Genomic DNA, 23,164 nt, shown 5'->3' on the forward strand with positions numbered 1-23,164 from the left:
CCCTTTTCCGTTTCCTGAAAACATTCCTTACGTGTTGCTGAAAACAGACGCCGATGTACAGTGTGCTCACACCTGCTTAAATATCATGACTCTCCATAACTGAAATATTTAACAAATATAACATTCACCTTAACCATCAGGCTCCTCAATAGAAAATAAGTAAATAAAAAAATGTACAAAAAAATAATACAAAAATACATATATTTACTGTTTATTATAAAAAACATATAATTTAATATTATATTATTAAATTCCATAAAGAAGAAAATTCACAGTTTCAGAACTTATTTTAGGAAATCCTAAGGGTTTTGCCAAAGGGAAACTCAATAAAACCCTGATTTGGCATTATATTATACACATAATGAACTTTTCATTTCATTTACTAGTGTAAATATGCTAGGGTTATACAGAGCTTATACAATCATGCATCACTGCATGATTATGCAACAAAAGAAGCACTTTCATTCACTATGTATTTTATATATTTTGAACATCTAGAGAACCCTGACCCACAAAGGACCATTCAAACTGACAAAGTAATCCTTAACCCCAAAAATGAAAAGTCATTAATTACTCACCCTCATGTCGTTTCACACCTGTAAGACTTTGTTCATCTTCGGAACAAAATTAAGATACTTTTGATAAAATCCGATGGCTCAGTGAGGCCTGCATTGACAGCAAGATAATTAACACTTTCAGATGCCCAGAAAGCTACTACAGACATATTTAAAACAGTTCATGTGACTACAGTGGTTCAACCTTAATTTTATGAAGTGACGAGAATCATTTTTGTGCGCCAAAAAAACAAAATAACGACTTTATTCAACAGCATCTTAGTGATGGGTGATTTCAAAACACTGCTTCATGAAGCTTTACGAACCTTTTGTTTCGAATCAGTGGTTCGGAGCGTGAATCAAACTGCCAAAGTCACGTGAAGCACTGAAATTTCGAAACGTTTCGAAACACTTATGATGTTAGTGAAGCCTTGTTTACTGAAATCAAGTAACAAGTATTGAAACATTAAATTTTAAGAAAACCTGAAATTGTATTTTCTTGTAGAAGTACTCCAATAATCTTTGAAAAATAATTTTTACAGCGAAATACATGCGAGCAACCAACAGTACAGCAATTTGGCGACCTCCATCAATACATCTTAAAGGTCCCGTTTTTCGTGGTTTTTTGAAGCTTTGATTGTGTTTATAGTGTGCAATATAACATGTGTTCATGTTTTGCGTGTAAAAAAACACAGTATTTTTCACATAATTTACTTATCTGTATACCGCTGTTTCCACTGTCATAAAAACGGGCTGATGACTTCCTTGTTCTATGAAGTCCCTCCTTCAGAAATACGTAACGAGTTCTGATTGTGTCAGCGGTTCCTGTGTTGTGATTCGACAGCAGTTTAGCGCATCTTGCCCGGAAAGGTCACGCCCATAGACTGTAAAAAAAGATGGACGACGCGACGCCGCTTCCTTCCCAGTGCCCAAGGAAGTCGACCGGAAGTTGAAGTCGGCCGGGTGCCGCCATCTTGTAGCAGAACTTCACTTGCGTTAGCATCCCATTGACTCCCATTCATTTTGGCGTAACTTTGACAGTGAATAACTTTACATCTGAGGCGTTTAAAGACTCCATTTGTCCATTATTTATTTCTAAAGATACACGACAATGTATAAAGGGCTCCATTACCTTCTATGTTACATTATGGCCCCGTAGATACAGTTTTTGTAAAAATAGGCTAACGATTGCGTCATAACCACTCGACTCTCTGTCGCACAGTAGAGAAATTACCGTACAGACAGGAGGAGAAGCTCGCAGGCAATCGGGGAGATGTCAAGAGAGATGGCGTACTGGCGTTACATTTTAAAATACTATACAAAATAATTAATCAGAATACTTACTCCTGCTTACTCACGCCAAAGAACTCCCCGCTCAAGCTCGCCGTCTCTGCAAGATTAACGATGGCAGTTCACGCACAGCTACTAGAAGATTTACATCTGTCAGACAGGTTGCGGACGTCATCAAGCTTAGTTTGAGTCTGCGCGTCAGAAACGGAAGTGCTAAAAATCGCTAAAAATGGGCTTCACTTGTCTCAATTGAGTTCCAATGGGGTCGCTGTGTCCATTTCTTTTACTGTCTATGTTCCTTCCATTGTATTGAACTGAAGCCAAAATGGGCTGATGAATGGGCGCTGACACGTTACGCAATACGTCAAAAAAAAAAAAGTTTGGAGCCTGGGCATGCGCAGAAGGAATCGTCGTGGAGCCGGAGGCGGAGTCGCGATAACAAACTTCCGCCCAGACGACTGCGTCATCATTCATGTATTTTAAATAGACTATAAAAATTATACACAATTTAAAAGTCTACCTATAAAATAATAGGCTATTCTGTTTCTAGAGCAATAATATTTTTGAAACAGCAAATTCAGTAGATAAAATCAATATAATATGCCACTAGAAACAACTCTAAATCGCCAGAAACGGTCCTGCCATTTTAAATCAAGTTCAACTAACGTTACAGGAGATCGATTGCTGTAATTAGAGTAAGCTATCATTAGTTTTGTCCTGCTAATTATTATTTTATACCCATAAAAATAATAAGTAACTGCCAGATAACGATCACCTGCTTTTTCCCGACATGGTTAACATTAGGTGTGTTATCTTAACTAATAACATTTATTAATTAGCTTATAACGCCCACATTTAATGTTACAGAAAAAAGTTCAGTGATCCGTCAGATCCTGTAGGTCAGTTAGTACAGTTTACTGCTGAACAACTCATTTTGTTGGTGCTAAATAACAAAGAAATCGAAAATTAACAGTTAGTTAATACATCTTCAAACTCCCCTCGAAGCTCCGACAGTCCTCAGACAAGCTGTCAATCAACTTCGAATCACGACGACACGCCCCGTTTTTATAGCATCAAATTGCTAGCTAAAATCTAAATCATCACAAAAACGAACAATTGAATATATATCAGCATGATAACAACTACCTTAAATGACCAAAACCATCTTTCAGAAAGTTTTATTTGAAGCATAATTTATTTTTAAGTTTTCACTGAAGTCTCATTCGACTGCATTGAGAGGGCGGGATTTATGACCTGTACTGCATCCAGCCTCCAGGGGGCGATCAAAGAGCCCGCGGCTTCACTTTTCAGAACGTATGAGACACACCCGGTCACGCCTCTTACCATAACGTGGAGATGCACGCGCTCAGTGTTATTGTAAACATGTCTTTAATTTTACCCTATCAATTTGAGCTGGAATCAGACCCAGTGATTGGACTGCGGGATGAAAATAACAGCGTTTCGACGACATGGCGACAAACACACTCTACAAACGCAACTCTTGTGTATTCCTGTGGGCGGAGGTTAGTCAAAAAACTGTTTTAGTGACGTCATTAAAGAAGGAAGTAGAGGGATGTAGTCCAAACTGGCCGTTCGATGTAGGCGACTTCTGTTAAATAAAATATCTCGCTTGGCATTGAACTTTGAGCTTTAAAATTTTACAGATTTTATTTATACTCCAACAACAACATTACACACTAACTAAAGTTTGAAACATGGGATCACGAAGAACGGGACCTTTAAGTGCAATATTTCATTTTATACATATGTTTTATATCAGTTCAGAGAGTTTTTACTGAACATTTACAATCACGTGTAACGAAACAAGCACCTTCTCATTCATATTTCATGTCTTATTTCATATATATAAATAGAATCATCCCTAACTTTAGGTCACAGCAAAAGAATCAGCATTATGCTGGTTTTAAAGTCAAACTTTAGCATGCAAAAATCCTGTTAAATTAAATTCTGAAACTGGCGCTGACAAAAAATCCTTCGTAGTCTTAAGAAAACATCTTGATCCCTGTTTTTAATTTTCCATTTCTCTGCACATAGCCATGCTTACAGACATGCTTGCATAAAGCAGTAGAGGTAGACTCATTCTTAACTTTCTGCCCTGCTCCTGTCTACATTTAGGGTAGAGAAAGCCATTCATGATCCATTACCTCTGGAATTCCTCCACATAGTTGAGAAGCCTGTCCACATCACAGGCCGGCACTCACCTTTCAATCACTCCTCTGCCCTAATCACGTTAGCTCATTCATAATCGCATTGCAATTACTGACAGGAGTGTGACCCTTGCTTTCCGCACTCCCAATCTAATACATGTGTTTCGCCAAAGACAGAGGGATGCTTTGTGTCAGAGAAACAGGGGGAAATGGGGGGGAAAAGGAAAGAAAACAACACTGACATGCTGTGTCATGCAAAGGCTATAAAAAGGGATGCAGCCTTTTTCCTGAATCATTCCGGAGTTGAGAGCACTATTTTTAGCGAGGCAGGGGAGTGTAAACAGCGGCCGTGGCTGGAACCAGACCTGAAATCTTCTCCCTAACAAGGGCTTCAAGAGTCCGAAGCCCCCGTTTCTTACATCTTCCCCCTTCCTTTCTCTCATTCTCTCTCTTTCTTCCATTTGCCCCCACCCCCTTCATCTCTCTGCCCGTCTCTCCAGGAAGGTAATCTCCATTACCCTCCCTCCATGCTGATTCAGGATTCAGAACTGTCCACTTCAATCTGGGGGTGTGAATGCTAAGAGGCCATTCAATGTGAGAAGAGAAACTCTGCTGGGGACTGTGGGATGGAAATGCCTCGCTCCCCCCGTTAATTTCTCTAGGGCTCGACTTCCACTCTCCGGAGCTTCCCAGCATGTCAAGGGTCAGCCCCCCCAGACCTCCTGACTGATGGGTCAACCCCCCTGACTTCCACAGAGCTCTCCATGAGAATGCCAGAATGAGAGAATGGACAACAAGCTTCTAATGAACTGGGGAGGGACCAATCTGGATCCCAGTACTCGGCCATAAAAGATGCCTCCGAGAGTCCAAAAGACCTTTAAAGCCATGTCTGCTTCCACACTGCTTAGCTTGAGCAGTTCAGGAAGTTTGCTGACAGTGAATAGAAGCAGTTATGAACAGATGAGCCATGGAGAAAAGCATTGTGGTGACAGCAGTAAAGCTACCTCTGAATTCCTACGCAGGGCCTGGGAGCATGGGAATGCATTAAGGGCTATGGCGGTCATGCTGCCAGAGCTTTAATCGGTCGCCCTTAGACAAGCCTTCATGTGCACAATAGTAGAATTGAGTCTGGGGTCCATAATTGAGGTCAGAAGGGGAAAATAGTTAGTTCTAGAAAATAGCATGGTTTTTTAAACTCCTGTCACATGCTCCATCAAAACCATCATCTAGGTAATGTTGTTACATGTATCCAATTAGTGAAATCGAAACAGGGATAGTTACATCCCTGAGCTGACCCTGTGAGAAATACAAGGACACAAAAATAGGCAAACTTCAAAGGGTGCCTAAATGCTTATTACATATAAATGCATTTTTAAAAAAAAATGTTTTTCTTTCTTTCTTTTTTTTTGTTCACACAATGTAAGTCAGTGGGTTCTAGTGTTGTCAAAATACCGACTTCGGTACCAAGTCGGTACTGAAATTTTAAAAATGCGATGCTTTGAGTGCTGTTAAGCGGATTCATAAACACCTCTGATTGGCTATTGTGTTCATGCGCTACAATGATCAACGAATGGGAGGGTTTGAAAGCACACAGAAGTGTTTGAAAGCATTTTGAAAGCAGTAGTGTTTGAAATCAGGCATCTAGGATGCCTGCTTTCAAACGCTACTGTGTGTATCTGCGTAAGTGCTCGGTGAAGAATGTCAAATATGTCAACATGTTCTTGAAGTGTTGATCATTGTAGCCAATCACAGACATATCTGATGAGCATGTGAACACAATGGCCAATCAGAAGCGTTTAGGAATCCACTCAACAGCACTCAAAGCATCACATTTTTTAAATTTCAGTACCGACTTGGTACCGAAGTGCTTTGACAACACTGGTGGGGTCCATGTCGTTTTTATGTGTGTGTCACAGAAAAAAAATCATACAGGTTTGGAGCGACATGAGGGTGAGTAAATGATGACAGAATTGTAATTTTTGGTTGAACTATTCTTTTAAGGAGTCAAACAAACAATGTATAAACTGCATCCTAGGATGGTATCAGTAGGGCAATGTTGGTGGTAGCCGCAAGCATGTAGACCATCTTCATTGCCAAGCCGTAATTATACCCAATAACACCTTTAACACAAGCAGGCTGTTGTTGCCGTCTCTCAGGGTGTGAGGTCAAGCATTTCCTGTGTCTATGAATGGTCACCATCATTGGAATTGTCATGCTGTGGCTGCTCCCCTCCCCTCCACCATTCATTGAAGAGTCATATAAAGTTCGGCATCTCTTTTCCCCTCCCCTCTTCTTGCTTTAATAGACCCACGCTTGCGTATACAGTACATGCCATTCATTGAACTTTGAGTGGCGCTCCAAAACAGAACTAAAAGTGTAGGCACATGAGTGTTTCTCAGCTTGACCTTGAAACACACACACACAAAATTCACCTCAGATGCATTTCTGCTGTGAAGAACTCACAATGTGTCGGCTTAAAGGGACAGTTCATTCAAACATGAAATAATTTACCCTCATGTCATTCCAAACCTGTATGACTTTCTTTATTCTGTGGTAGTGTTGTCAAAAGTACTGACTTCGATACCAAGTCGGTACTGAAATTTAAAAAATGTGACGATTTGGATTCGCAAACACCTCTGATTGGCCATTGTGTTCACACGCTCATCAGATATGTCTGTGATTGGCTACAACGATGAACACGTCAAGAACATGTTGTAAATAGACATCAGTGACATTTTTCACCAAGCACTTACACAGATAAACACAGGAGCGTTTGAAATCAGGCGATTTCCGCCGATAGACGCCTGCTTTCAAATGCTCCCGCTTTCAAACAATTGGGGCTGGCTGCAGCCTGAGAGGGCGAGTAGAGCTCCACTCAAGGGCGGAAATACGTCACCTCCACTAGTGGAGCTAGCTACAGCTATGGCCGCTGGGCATGCGCACATCAATATTGCGTCATTTAATTACTGTATTTGCATTATTGTAAGGGTAGGTTTAGGGTTGGGGTAGGTGTAGACGTTAATAAAACACAAATCAATATTGCGTCATTTAATTACTGTATTTGCATTATTGTAAGGGTAGGTTTAGGGTTGGGGTAGGTGTAGATGTTAGTAAAACACAAGTGGAGGTGATGTATTTCCTGTTCGAGAGTGGAGCTCCACTCGCCCATGGTCTGCAGCCAGACCCTTCTGCTTTGAAAACGCTTTCAAATTCAAACACTTCCGTGCATTGATCATTGTAGCCAATCACAGACATATAAGTTGAGTGTGTGAACACAATGGCCAATCAGAGGTGTTTACGAATCCATTCAACAGCGCTCAAAGTGTTATTATTTAAAATTTCAGTTCCGACTTGGTATCGAAGTCTGTACTTTTGACAACACTATTCTGTGGAACACAGAGTATTTGGTTCATACTCTGAAAGTCAATGGAGTCCAATGTTGTAGACCCCACTACTTTCAGTGTATGGACAAAAACATTTCTTCAAAATATCTTTGAGGGTGAGTAAATGATTATATAACTTTAATTTTTTGATGAACTATCCCTTGAATCCTTGATGTCGTCAAAAACACACCCCCCTCTTCCCACTTCAAGAACGTGAGTGACTAGTTCAAACCATGGTGCCAGGCATGGTGGGCCGGGGGAGCGTGAATCAGTAGTGTACCAACAGGTTTGGCTCCCACACCCTGTAGGAAAATAAATACTCCATAATGACTGCTTATTAAAACATGAAACGTGGGTATGACCGAAAGTGTGCATTCCATAGGAAATCCATAACAAGCAAATACATGTTCTCTCATCAGCCGTGACATTTCAAACACACGGGGGAGAGATTAACTACATATTTACAGTAGGTCAGTGACCGCAATGAAAGATGGTAGAGTAAAAATGTCACTCTGAGCAAATTAACAGATTGTCATCTTCATTGCAAGTTTGTGTGTAAACTATAACCTGGATCTGATTAATTGAAATAATAATATTAATAATGAGGAAGAACCACAGACGGACAACGACGAGGACCTACAAGACAAAAAGCGACCATAAATATCACAATGATAAACAAATATTGTGCTAAGATGGTTTTTTTTTTTAAATAAGCCTGATAAAAATGTATATGTAATTAAAAGCATTCCACCAATGGGATACTCTAAGACAGCAGTGTTCATCTTTCTTTTAGGAAAGAAGAAAAGGCTTGTTAGCCCCCCTCAATAGACCCCCACATGCCCACCCACTCACTCACTGCTCAGACTCTGTCCAGGGCCCTGCAGTCTGCTGCGATATAGATTAGGTTTCAGCTCTGAACTTGCATTAGCGTTGCCAGAATGACAGGGGTGGAAATTTCGAAGAAAAGAAAGGACAAGAGGTAAAAAAAAAGAACAGGAAGAAAGGGGTGTTTTAAATGCTGAGTAGAGGAGTTCGGTTATTATTGGAAAAAATCTAAGAGGTCATTCATGAGCCTGAGCCAAGCTATGAGGAAACTGCTCTCGTGTCTCAAACAGTTGGGGGATCTGGCCAAGTCCTACTTCAGCTGTTGTTCCAGGCCTTGCATTTATCACAGAGGCATTTCCCCCAGAAATCGAGAGACTCTCAGAGGCCAGGCGATCTGTCCCATGTCCTCTCAACCTCCAAAATTCAATGAAATAGGACATTCCACTGTTTAAATCACCTAACAACAACCATGAAGCAAGACAAACAATGTGACAACACCTTTGCACCAAATCAACATCCTGAAGCAGATCATGTGAAAACTTTAACTTTGCTGGAGTGTACCCTCAAGCTATTTCACATACTTTTCCTGCCCCGCCCCCCTAATTCCTCACCTTTAAAAAATAATAAAAAAAACCTTTGAGAGTGGGGGAGCTCTGTATTTGACATTTGAGGGGTTAATGATTATGAGAACAAAAAAAAAAAATGTCTTTCCAGGTTTCTGCCATCTGTCAGTTTTATGGACAGCCAAGAAGGAAATTGGGTCTTTGGGTTGTTTGGCCCGAGAATAATGAGCCACTGAAAATGATTGTTATAGATGACCCCTCAGCGCCGTCCTCATATGGACCAAATCCAGCTGCACTCGGCAAGCTTCAAACAATCAAGGATAAATCAATTGGATGTTATGAGGAGAGGGAGGGAGCCAGGCTGGGAGCAAGGTAATGACATCCGCTGTGCTATGGAATGGAGGTGCTGGGAATGCTTTCCCGAGCTTTGTGTCGGCAACAAGGTTTTATGCTACCTCGGCTGCCTGCACACGATTATCAGGGGCGGTGCTCAGCCCCCTTTCAGCACATGAGACTTGAGGAGTATGTATGTTTTGTGCCGTATGAGAGGGGGCTGGATGTTCCTCAGACAAAACAGCAGATAACATGATAGGGAGGAAGCAAGTCTCGTCAGACACATTCCATGTATAACAAATTCACATGTACAAAGGTGCATTAATGTATGATGGAAAGTTACAAGCAATACAGCAGAACAAAATATTCCTTGTCCTTGTCTTGTGTGGCATGGTTCAACTATGATTGTTGTAAAATAATAAAAGATATGATTATGACACACATCACACAGTATAGGTTATATTTTCTTTGAAATTATAAGGAACTCTGGAATGCATGTGCAAGGTGTCAGTTTGGCCTGAAACACTGATGCAAATCAATCCCCCGAGGTGTTCAGAAAGAGATCAATTCATCCTCATGAAAAAATTCGCATTAAGTTTGGCATGTGCATTCATTCCAATGCCATAAGACACATTTCCTATGAATCCTCTGATTGAATGAGCATGCCGAATACCACAGTTATGCTTTGGGAATTCGAGCAACCGCCTAAAAGATAACTTTAGCTTCATTTAGACATTGTTTTACTTCATGCTAGCTGTACATACATGCTCTGCAAGTACTGTCCGAAACTATTTATAGCTGCTGTGATGTTCTGCTGTATGTCATAACACTTGTGACAACAGATGTTGCTGAATGAAAGTGAAAGCTCATGGCCAGAGTTTTAAGTGACATCTGTGAGCCCTCCTGCTACATCATGCTAACAGAGAGGCCCTTTGCCCTCGGACAGGAAGTGCAGGCTGCAGCCGCTGCATTGCCGCTGTTTCTCACAGCAGCCTGAGTTATGATGTGCCACCATCATCTGCCGTGTCCCAGCAGCTGCCGGGACAGTTGTTGAGCAGCGGTGTTGTTGGCTATAGCACAATTAAAATGGCTGGTATGGCTCACTTTTCTGAAAGTGTGTGCAGGTTTTAGCAAACCAGTTTTGGAGGTTTTGATGTTTGCGATGTGATTGTTTTTTTTTTTTTTACACACACACAATAGCTAGTTTGCAATTACGTGATTCTGATGATGTGCAAAATTCAGATGGAGGGCAGGAAGTGGAAAGCAGAATGGACGAGATGGAGGTAAGTCCTTAATGTACTGGTTTAGACAGTGTTACGAGAGGTATAAACAGAAAATGTTGGACGTGAACCTTAAGTTATAAAGTGGAGCGATTTTTCTACTGAATTGGAATATTTGCCTGTCATCGAGAAGGTAAGCAACTTCTCCAGTGCCCGGTTGTATAAAGCACCTCAAGTTTTTCCCTTAAGTATGAGACTTAAGGCATGATTTCGCCTTAAGTGTTTCACGACAACGATCCAGGTTTTGCTGTTATAAAATTTTATTGTTGCCATGGACACGTTATTTGTTAATACAGATAGGGTATGCTACATATGTAATTTGATCAATGTTCATGTGAATAAATGCTTCAATTAAAATAAAGCTGCCGATCATGTCTTGTTAGAGGACTTGGACTGAACCTACTCGCTCCGTGTAACACTTAAGGTGAAGTTTTCCAAAACATATGTTATACTAAGGAAAATGACACAAAGGATTTCCCCATGATTTACTCACCCTCAAGCCATTCTAGATGTATAAGAATTTCTTCTTTCAGATGAAAAAGTCATTAAGTTGAATACGGAAGGCATAAGACGTAGCGTAAGTACATTTGGAGTACTTTCATGATGGATGGATGCACTTTCTTGAATTTCAAACAGGTGGTTTCCGTGCACTGCCATTATAAAGCTTAGAAGCATCAAGGTGATTATTAATATAATTCCAATTGTATTCGTCTGAAAGAAGAAAGTCATATAGTTCAGATGGCTTGAGCGTGAGTAAATGGGGAAATTTTCATTTTAAAGTAAACTAATCCTTTAAGGGGCTGTATGCAACCGGGCACGGACATCCTTCTACTCCAGAAAACAAATGAAAGCATACGAAACTATGGCGGTATACTACTTTTTTGTTAGTGGTTGCATATGCAACTTTTGACAAAGTGGTCACTGCACGCACAAGCATTATCTTGGCTCCTCCCGACCACAGACGCAGGATTACAAACCACTTTTTCCTGCATTTTTCAGTCAATTTCTTGCATTTTCCCTCCTGACAAACAATAACCTTTGGTACATAATAAAAGCTCCTTGTGGTTTTCCGGGTTTGATCGATTAGAGCAACCATAAATGATGCAAAACATAGGCATTTCATAGTGCTTCCCTATGTAGAAAATCACTTCCTGCCCTCCATCTGCATTTCGTGCAACCCAGTGGCGTGCAAACAACCTATAGCATTAATGACAACAGGAATAATTTGAAGATTAGGCAAGCTCTGCATCTGCCAAAGTCTTTTAGAGTACAGTCGAAAAGACCTTCACCCATTCCTGCCTCATTTCTTCTATCCAGCAGGAACTGGGGACAGAAGGAAAAGGGAGAAAGGGAGGTGGGCTGTGGAGGGGGCTGCTTAGCACAAAGAAGAAGCCTGGATTAAGTCATGAGCAGCAAACGACATAGGTTGGATTTTTAACGGGTGAGATCACATCCTCTTCCCTCAGTGGCTGAGAGACTCATCCTCGGTCGGACAGCCGAGTGTTCGGCATGCCAAACGGGACATCCATTACTGGGACTCATGCACACACATCAGCACATGCATTCACACATTAAAGTTAGCTACAGATTCAAAGCAAATTTTCATGCAAACATATAGTTGCAATATATAGGGAATTGCATGCAGACATACTGTACAGCCATCAGTCAAATCTACAACACATGCGCACACCGGAACAATCGGCACAAAGGGACAAGCAAGCAGAGTGTGTCTGAGCATGTGTGCGGGTAAGTAGCATGGGAGGGCCGCAAGGTTACATAACTGTGCTACAGTGGGGCCCCCTTGTTCTCTTCCATATGGGGGCACCAAAGGTTTTGCGAGACCCTAGTGTGGAGAGAGCATTCGTTACAGCACTAGGAGAGACTATACATTTGATGTAAAACCAGATGGCAGATTTGTAGTCACAGTTCAGGCCTTTGAAAGGCACAAAGCTCACGCCGCGCTTCCAAAACCAGTTTGGAAGTAGATCAGTTCAGCGCTCAGATTGACAAATGGAGGTGCTCGTTAACACCACACGATGCACCAGGTTAAAACGCTCCCTCCCTGCTGCAGTCGGAACTAACCTTGACCCTCCAATGGAGTAGAAAGGATACGACGCTTGAGATGGTGCACAGATGGAGATATTCTCTGCTTACGGTCTCGACACTATAAGGAAATCTAAGACAAGGAGAGAGCCAGAGAGAGTGAAGAAGGAGAAGAAAAAACAACCTCGGTGTGTTGTGGGAATTTTCCTCCCTTCCTAAAATATTTCCTGTATGTCTTCGGCTGGGTTGCCTGTTTTTTATCCCCCCCTCCAATTCTTTCTCTCCGCAGACTGCCTTTCACTTTGGGGGGCCCTCAGACCCCCTCAGCCGAGCGGGGAGCTTTCAGGGTACCCTGATGGATGCTAATGGGGGACTCTTTCAGATCATTTTACAGGGTTGGGCTTTGATCTGCCGACTGGCTTGCTCTCCACAGGCTGGATATCCAGAGTACATGCAAATCCCCCCCTTACACACACACACACACACACACACACACAAAAACACCTGTGAAAAAACTCCAATAGCATGAGGGAAGAAAAGAAGAGCTGGCAAAAGAAAGACGAAAGTTCACGGACACGAAAGAAAAGAATGAGAATGAGACTCAGAAAAGACAAAGGAAAGAGCGGAGGGAGAGTATGTCAAAAAGGCAGGGACTGAGAAAGAAAAAGAGTGAGAGAGAGAGAAACGCTTTAGGGGGGAGGGTGGTGGTCAGAGCCTGAGGCGGATGTGTCTGCGCTGTTGAGAATTAGGAAGGAAGAACTGGAAAAGAAAGTCCGGTGAGGGAACCTCGTCAGTAGCACGCAGCAGCCACACTTTGAATGGTGGTTAAGTGTGGGGACAGCTGGAGGCAGTTGATTGGCTAAGAGGCTATGGAACTCGTGCTTCCTGTGGCCAGCTGCTATACCCATGGCCCCAAGTGACAAGGGTTATAATTGATTACTATCTGGCAGTTCAGCAGAGTGTATAGAGTGCACAAAGCCGCTGAAGTACAGTACAGCTGGCTACACAGTAAAATGAAAGAAGTTTTTTTTCTCGCTCTCTCTCAATCTTTCTCCTTTAGGCCACTGTAGGCATGGCATTGCACGTGGTCCGACACCATCAAGATTTCTAAATTTGTCTTCGGTCTTGTCCTTTTTCTGCAGTCGAAGCTTCAGAAACCTATTCTGCAGAAGGAAACCTTAAGAAGGAAATTGACCGCATGTGAAAGCAGACCTCTCAAAATACCTGACTTCAAAGCTATACATTTAGGTGTACGGATTGCTTGCAGACATTGCACGCCAAACCAGAGCTGTTCCCCCACATTGCTGGAGACCTTCCTGTGAGCCATGAGCTCAACTCTGTGAGCTCCATATTGCGAGGAAAGACATAAAGGGCTCTTGTGCGCCGGTGCCCGGCTCAGGTCCTAATTCACTTTATTAGTTTCATTGCTTTATTAGATTCCATGCAAAGGGGAAGAGGGAGAAGAAATTATGTAAGTTTCTGAAATAAGAAGGATATTTTTGTAGCCTTTCGGAAAAAAGAAAGCTGAGCCTGATCAAAGCCTCCTGGAAGTATGGGGTCAGATTGAGCTGCTATGCTTCAAAAAGGGAAGACAAGTCTTTTCTATGGCTCTCAACCTTTTCTTTCTCCTCCTCCTCTCCTCCCCTTTTAGGTTTAAGTGTATGATGTCATGTTTTGGGGTTCTTTAAAGGAAGGAAGGATGAAGGCTTCTCTCTTCAGCACCTCTTTGTACTAATGGAAAGCCCTCCTCAGGACACATCCGCCCCTATGGCCTGGTGGCATCCAGGGGGCAGGAAACTGCTCCGGCCAGATGAAAAAGAGGAAGCGTGAGAGGAGAATCCTTGCTGGACACAATCCATTCCGACGGAGCCTTCTCACTGTAACAGAGCCTGAATGGAGATGGGAAGAACTCTGGAGTCGGTCCATTAAACGCAGCAGACACTGTCACCCGTTGTGTTACAGAGAGACTTGTTTTTTGTGCACTGAGCTTAGGTGATTTCTTTGGTTCTAGCCTCTTTACCAGAAACAGAATGAGCAATTCAACAATGCACACAGCAAAAATGTGCATGTGGTGTCACTTTCTGTGTCTCTGTATGACTACGGGTGACAGGATGGAGACTGTTCACCTCAGTGGAAACAATTCTGAGTCACCTCTTTGAAACTGCACTATGAGTACAGCAGTTTCACACCCCTAAATCAAACTTCTCACTGGCCTACACTTTCAAAAAATTGTCGGATTAACAGCATGAAGGATTTCGCATGAATGCCGGAAGAGAAATTTAAGCTTTGATTTAAGCTACAGTGCATGGATAGACATATCCCATTTACTTTTAGAAATTTAAAGGTTTGTCTTTCTAGAAAATAAAAATTATATTTCAGAGTCTGTTTTTGCTTGGCAACAGAATGAAAAACAGCAGACGATCTTTATGCTAAAATGAAAAATGTAATGTAATGTTTTATAATTGTGCCCCCCACACTTTTGGGATCATGTAGCATTGCCTGCTAACAATTCAAGTGCCACATTCATGAATTTTAAAGACTGAATAGTGAAAGAAAGGGAAAAGTCAACCTTGTCATTATTTGATTTGTTTTTTAAGAGGACCTATAACACCCCTTTTAAAAAGCGCTATATAAATAAAGGTGACTTGACTTGACAAGATGTAATATAAGTCTCTGGTGTCTGGTGTCTGTGAAGTTTCAGCTCAAAATACCCCACAGATCATTTATTATAGCTTGACAAATTTGCCCCTATTTGGGTGTGAGCAAAAACACACAGTTTTTGTGCCTGCCCCTTTAAATACAAATGAGCTACTGCTCCCTGCCCCCTTTCCAGAAGAGGGTGGAGCTTTAACAGCTCACGCTTCGGTTACTCACTGATGGAGAGACTCAGGAAGAAGTTCCAACTTATAAAATGCATCTGGTTAGTTGATAAATTTATGTAGTTGCTGTGGAGTTGATTCAACTCATCAACTAGAATGTTAAACGTTTGGCAAATCCAGCATTGAATTGACCCTCATTTGTGAAGCAGTCCGGCATAAAATGACAGCATGTTTTTTTTTTTTTTTAGATGGAAGTATATGGTTTTACAGGTGCTAGAAGTGTGGCTTTCAAATTAAAGATTGGTAACAACACTACCACAACAACTCTTCCTCTTCTCTAAAGCAGCCCAACATGTCCTCACCCCCTTTGTTACATGTTCCCGGGTACAGGGTTTTTGGGGTTTGTGATGTCACCAACCTGGGAAGAAGCTTGTTGCAGTCCCTACCAGTCTTTTGTTGTAGCAGTTTCTGCAAAAGAAAATATCTCCCTTTGCACTGAACTTTGAGCATCATAACTTTGCAGATGTTGTTTATGCTCAAACAGCAACATTACACACCAAGTATAAGTTAAAAAAGCGAAATCTCCTTTCACCCCTTTAAGTTCTCTTTTTTTCCCCTTCCTAAATCCCTTGCTCCATTTCCAAACAGTCTAGTGACTTAGTACAGTGTGAACGGGCTGGAAAAAGGCCTTTCCTGTCTTTCCTGGAAGAAAGCAGGGAGACGTAGAGAAGAGAGCCTCTTGATGACTGCAGCATAAGCAGAAGCATCAAGACAGAGCCTCCACCTCGGCTTTGGGCCCAGACTCCCAGATGTGTGTCATCTTCTGGCTCCAACTGCAGCTGAAGGTAATTTTGCTGGAGAGGAACCAGGGAGGGAACACCCCGCTAAAGCTGAGCCCCACAGACACAGCAGACAGAGCAAAACTCCTTCCTTTCCTCAAAGACATTGTTGTCAGAGACAGGGACACTTCGTTCCAGCAGAGGGAGAGGCGCATGGATGGAGGGTTAGCGATGGATGATGTGATGACAACTGTGATCTCTCTTCAGACACCAACTCCTGTTCCCACACTACAATGGAAAGCAAGACCATTACTAACTTCTCAAAACATTTTTGCAACATCAAGGTGTTGCTGCTTTCAAATGTAACATAAAACTGATGAAAGCAATTTTGACTTCTTTACGTGCAGTTTTGCAGCCCACTGTCATACTTCACTCCACTGCTTTACTGTATAGTTAGTGCATTGATGTTTTGGTTTGTCTACGATTTTTCTTGTGAGTTATAGGCCTCCTCTTGTCTGCTCTTAAGAGGCACCTAAAAATACCAAGTGAGGTAATGAGAAAGCCTCTGCACTATTTACATTTTGGCGAGTTGGGCTTTCAGAACAGACTCTGCTGAGAGAGGCGAATCCTTGAGATGACTGAGGGGGGAAATTGTTATATGCTCTACATAGAATGGCACAGATGGCTGGGGCTGAGAAAAAAAGAAACAGACATTAAGAAATGGAGAAGAAGTCAAAGCAGAGCAGTCATTCTGTGAAACACAGTCAAAAGGAAAGAAAAGAGAGAGAGAGAGAGGAAGGTGCGCAAGACAGGAAGACAGAGACAAACACAAGAGACAAGAGTCAAAAGAGACAGAGAGGATGAGAAAGACCATAGCCCTATCTGAACACTGAAAATATCCTCTTTCCTTTTCTGCTCTCCTTCAATGGTGCTGGAAAGCAGAAAGGAAGATGGTGGCTACGCAGTCTATACCAGTGCTTCCCTTCCCTTTTTTACCCCACAGCCCCATCAAAAAAGCTCAAATTCCCTTTCATCATCGCCAAACAAGAAATTAACTCATATTAGTTCATTTAGCATCATCATTTAACATCATGATGATTTTTTTTGAAGAAGAAGAAGAACTGATGCAGATACAGAATCTGAGATGAAAAAGCAAGATTGCTGTACAGTTGTGAAGCATGAGGCAAGTAAAGGTCACTGTTGCATAAATCTACCTCTGTACAGTCTTTATAAATACGCACGTTTCACTACAACTCAAATTGTCAAAACCTTAAACTTTCCTTAAAAATAGTAACTGAATTTGTTGTGTTAATTGCAAATAAAAAATAAATTATATATATATATATATATATATATGTATATATATATATATATATATATATATATATATATATATATATATAAAAATACACATAAATGTAGCCTATACATTTATAAATATATTTTATTTAATTTTAATTATATATACATATATGATTAATATGATCTACATAATTGTATTTATGAATATATTTTATGTATAAGTGGAATTTTATATAATATATCTTTAATTTATTAAATAAACAAAATTGCATTAATTGTTTACTTTTGACAGGCCAAATATTTTATTTATACTATGGGGCAGTTGAATGCTCGAATCTGATTGGTTGACCAATGTTCTAAGGCTTGCAATTATTGTCATGGAAACGCGTAGCTAAAGTAGTTCTGACCGCATTACAGTTCCACATCACTGCGCCAAATGATCAGTTATTTCAATAGGTCCTACAGCCGCAAAAGAATCAAAACCCACAACGACACTGACCAAGCATATACGATAGGATGAAAACGACATTTCTTTTCATGGTTTTTGCCACAAAATACGTTTTATTGTGTCCTGAAAGTGCATATTCTCTCGCGCGCTCTCTCTCTCTCTCTCTCTTTCAAACATACACACGTACTGACACTCGCAGAGAAGCGTTTTCTTAGCGCTGCTCTGATGAATTAATCAGTAAAATAGTTTAGCAACTTAAAAGATACATGACTCACCAGCGAGGTAATAACTATGCGGTTCTTGAGCAAGATAAAACTTATAGTTTCGCTATTAGTAGAGACACCTCTGCCGTCATAGACACATCAGCCTGCTCAGGTAGGCTAATTCGCATTTGCTCGCTCTCTCTCTCTCTCTCTCTCTTTCTCTATTTCTCAACTGCGTTAATAACTGTATCAGCTGTATTATTCTGCTATCAAGGCTCAAGCCTTTGTTACTAGTTCTGAAATTACATTTTGGAATTAGCAACGGAGGGTTGGGATGAGATGCGTAAGAATATAGTCCCACACACAAGAGTGTTTTAAGGACAAAAACCTGACAAATGTCTTGAAATACAACATCGGAACAGTGTCAGCGTGGAAACTGTAGTATAAGCTGAATAATTGACTCCAGGCCGTTGAATTCTTAGAAAATAATTCACACTCCGCTTCGTGTTGTGGCCACATTACCACCTCGGGTGTGCATTATTTTCTAAGAATTCAACGGCCCGCCTTTTTAAGAAAAATCAAGTGCTGGATGGGAATCACTAGTGCTCTTTTTCATCTTTTTAAGAATCTACAGAAAAGAAAGCGGAAAAACGTATAAAGTGGTAATGTTAAGTCAAGTCACCTTTTTTAAATTCTGCTGTAAAGGAGTTCTACAGAAAATAATAGTGTCATTATTCAGCCAGTCAGTCAGTTCAGTGTTGATTCAGTTCAGTTCAATAACTGTGTAAAGTTCATCAATTATGAAATGAGTTCAGCCTGTGCTGTCTTGTTTATAATAGGCATTCCAATTCAACTACAGTATCAAACTCTATCCAGAGTTTGGTTGCATAAGCTTCGCTATCTGCACTGCAACTGGTAGTTGCACATTGTTGTACATTTGTATAAATACTGACCCTATGCTTTGTTGCATCAAAACCAATTGCTGTTGCTTACAATGTTATAAGCTACCAACTATAACTTAAGATGAATAACGTCCAGGCACTGTGAATCCCTGTCACTGTAAGTGCTCCATAAGAGAGGTGACATGGTAGGCCATAAACCGACAAAAGAGAGAGTGAGGCCAGATGAAAGCAGGCAGGGAGTGATGAACTGAGACAGCGCCAGCGGAAAAGAAAACTGTTAGGGCTTTCAGGTCTCCATCCCTCTGGACCATGACGTTATCTGGAGATGAGCTTGTGATGGTTTCTCATTCCAGCCTAATGGCCAGAGGCCTCCAGATAATGAACAGGATGGACAGACTTCCAAGTCTCCCTGGGTGTGCAAATTTATGAATGATTGGGATCACGGTAGAGGCACGTGGAAGGAAGTACCATGTTTGTCCTCGTCTGCCTGTCCTCCTTTCCTTTGCGACAGTGCCATTCATTTCAGATTAGGATGAGTTGTCAATGTTTCACATTCATTGACACAACACACTTTCCTTTAACTTCCAACTGTGGGAATGCCAACAGCAAGGAACATGCTACTGAGGTCAAACAAAGTTAGATAAGGCAAAAATCGGAGTCATGGACTGGACTCTCTGTAGTCTAAACACAAAACCAAAAGAGAGAGAACAAGGACCAAATACGCTAAATTAAAATCGGCTGCCTATCGGGGCCTGCAAACTATCTTAACTGATTTCCCTCAAAGCTGGAAACAATTTGCAGGGTCTTGGGTGAGTAAAGTAATAGTCTAATACAGGCCTGATTAAGCTATTAAAGAGCTAGAGAGCGGAGTTACGTTATGTTTGAATGGAAGGGGCTGAATACAACGAAACATAGATAAGCGGATATTCACACAGCTTGTACTTTTACGCATTGGTGGATGAGCCTTAACATGATACATTGCAATACCACTATCTCCAGATGATTCACATTCCCTCAGTTGAAATCATGTCAATCACTCCTGCTCCCTCCCACCCCAAAAAAAGAAAAGAAGAGAAATGTTTGGGTCTTATCGGCAGGAAATAGCGTTTGATGAAATTGCACTCCTGGGCCAGAGCTTGAAAGTGATGGCCGGGCCCCTGCACTCATAATCGTGTCCCCTGACGTGCGGCCTGCCCTTGATCCTCGGCCGGACCCCACCAGGAACGCGGAAGGTAGACTGCGGAGGGCCGACTGAGCTGGGTGGGCTCGCTCTGGGACATGTTCAACCATCACTGTGGTATGTTGGTATGTACACTGGTCCTTCTGTGCCCGTTGAGGGACCAGGCTTGTCCTCAATGCAGGACAATCGCCACCCTGCCCAGAGGAGCTCATCTCAGGGAGATATTAGCTAGAGAAGAAACGTAACAATCCTGCCCGCATTTCACCATTCTTGTTGGCAATTCAAAAACAATTCAACTAATTTATCTACCTCATTCTTGACTTTGCATACAAAGATAAGTATTTGTGTTCTATCATGTCACTGCAAGTTCTTTTCTGATTTGACTACATACCATTTAAAACACTGGCACTAGGGATGGGTGATACCATTTTTTTTTTCAAGCTGACACCAAGTACTATCAATGCTACTATCATTGCAATTTATTTATTTCCATAACATGTGACTCATCCTGGCTAAATTAGTCACAGTGAGCAAATTTCAAAAATTAGTTCACATTCTCTGTTAAAAAAACCTTCAAAATGATGTATGATTTGTTGGAATCCGACAAAAAAAAAAAAAATTACAGAGCAACACCTGCTTGAAGTCAATAGAGTAAGCAAACTCAATTTTTGAGAAAAATCAAGGTAACGTTTTCTAAAGGTTCCAAAACAAAATCATCTAGCAACCATACCTTAAAATTCCTGGTAATACCACCAAATTTTGCACAAAAAAGTCAAAAGCCATATCTATAAGAAAATATACATATTCAACTTTTCTTTCGACAATTGTTTAATTAACATTATTGAAACAGACAGCCTATATATTAAGACCTACTGTACCAAAAGGATGAAATATAATGGTACACATCAGATGTTTTTCCCCAACAGTTAACCTAACATTCACTTAAGACTTAACAGATAATGTTTGCATGAATACTCGCCAAGACAGATTTTTTGAAATACTGTAATTTTGTGTAAATGTGTATATCGGGATTGCGCTCTGTCTGAGGCGTCTTTGTGCGCGCGTCGGATCTGTCAGTGCGAGTAAGATCGTTTTGTTTACATCAGCATGAGTTTAAAAATCACATTTCATTGGTTCAGACTCATACCATCGAGAATTCGCTATGAATATTCACAACATTGGAATGCTGCGCTTTACAACGATACCAAACTTGTGCAGAGAGGAAGCGCCAGTCGTGAAGCGAGCAGAGAAAAACTGTATTTTTAATGGACGAAGGAAAGGTACTCCTCTCAGAAAACATACAAATAAAGATACTTTTAGATGTTTAATTGCTATTTAGAGCATCAGGATATCTAGACGAGGGCTTAATGAACTCATTTTTGTGAAAACCTGAATTTCGACCACTTTTTCACTTGTTTTGCCTATAGCTTGAAATTAGCCGGTGCGCATTCTAACTCATTTTTCCAGCACGGGTTACAAATGGTGATTATAGCCATTATACAATAGATTTGAAAATCTTAATTTAATTGAATTTAACATTTAAATTTGTGTACTCTAAACTGCAATTTCTGATGTTATTTGGTTTTTTAACAACTATTACAGAACATGACAAACTTTCAACAATGTTTCATTTAAATTAACTTAACATTCACAAACTCACATTCACAAACTCATTATAGAGTGCAACAGTGGGGTTTCCGGAAGTAAAAACTCATTTTCTACATGAGGAAATTGATTTTTAACAATAATTTATAAAGCTTAAAAGACAAGGATGTTAATCGATAGTATTTTGCTTCTGCTGAAGCAAATAATTTTTTTATTTCAATTTAGTTTTAAAATAATCATATATAACAGCGGAATTCATGATGAAACTATATTAGCCATGATGCTGCACAGAAAATTCCACCAGAGAGTTGAAACAAGCAAAATGCGCCAAAAGATCTCTTTAGCTCCGCCCACTCCAATCGAGTCGGTTTCACTCTTAAAATATTTCAATATTTCAATATATTTGCATATTTTGCAATAAACTTATTTAATCAATATAATCAGCATTTTTAAATGAGTAGTTTTATATTTCTCCATTGTATTTAACACGATTGTGCTGTTTGCAATGCTTTATGGGATTGTAGTTCTTTTCCTCACTAAAGCCGTTAAGTGCACAGTCTTGTACCTTATATTTTTTATTCGACTTTCAAATACTTTTTTCCTTCAAATCAAATTTGTAATGTTATGATTCACTTCGTAGCTGGTTCATGGCTTATAACAACGACTTTTTTGAAATCCCTACAGGAGAAATTAATGGAAAAAAACACTTCCGGAACCAACACTGCTGAAAAAGTGGGTGGGGATTGTTGCACTCTATAATAAATGTCAGATTTAGCTTTGTTGCTATACAGTGTTAAATAAATCCAGATTATGTTTCTCCGCCTCTCTGCCTTTATTAATTGAAATAATTCTCTGCCTTTAAGGTGAAATAATTCCTATCCTACAAAATAAGTATTTTTTTTTTTACTTTTTTAAATTTACAATACATGCTAAATAAACAGTAGTTAATGAAGTATCAATCCACTTAATACAGTATAACACTGGTACTGGTCTCAATATTCAAGATCGATCTGCCCATTTCTAATGCTCAACTGTTTCACACAGCTGAAGATTGTCAGGCTCGACATGTGATCCTTAATTGATATTCCAATGAATAGAGTCACGCATGCATACGCTGGGGCTTTCCCCATTGGTAACCATAGAGACCCGATGTCAGCAGCCCAGCACAGGCTATAGGGCAAAGCCACCGATCTATTTCCGATACTCGAGCACTTCTCATACTCGAGTATGAGATTCCGATTTGTGGTTGCACACAAAGCCCAGGAACACTTCACCTGAGAAAAAGTCCCCCACTCCCTCGCTCAGGGCGCTGCACCCCGGGACAGACTTGTGGTTAATGCCTGACAATTCCAGAGCAATAGAAACCTGGACTGACACTTCAAAAGCTCAATCTCAGGTTGCTGTCTTCAGCGCATTCACATGTCACACACCTTCACTGCTCAACCATTGTGTGGAAGATACAAGATACTACACGCTCGTGGTTGGGA

The 23,164-nt window shown here is 40.8% G+C and overlaps 1 long non-coding RNA gene across 1 annotated transcript in view; it reads right to left on the reverse strand.

Annotated features, from left to right (window-relative positions):
- Positions 1 to 15,227: 15,227 nt before the first annotated feature.
- LOC125246747 overlaps positions 15,228 to 23,164 on the reverse strand; it is a 147,294-nt gene continuing 139,357 nt past the window's right edge. Inside the window, exon 3 of the long non-coding RNA XR_007179960.1 lies at positions 15,228 to 16,325. This is a non-coding gene — a long non-coding RNA (uncharacterized LOC125246747). The remainder of the gene's footprint in view (positions 16,326 to 23,164) is intronic.

Source organism: Megalobrama amblycephala, linkage group LG15 (assembly GCF_018812025.1).
Source record: "Megalobrama amblycephala isolate DHTTF-2021 linkage group LG15, ASM1881202v1, whole genome shotgun sequence".
In the NCBI taxonomy this organism is placed as follows: Eukaryota; Metazoa; Chordata; class Actinopteri; order Cypriniformes; family Xenocyprididae; genus Megalobrama; species Megalobrama amblycephala.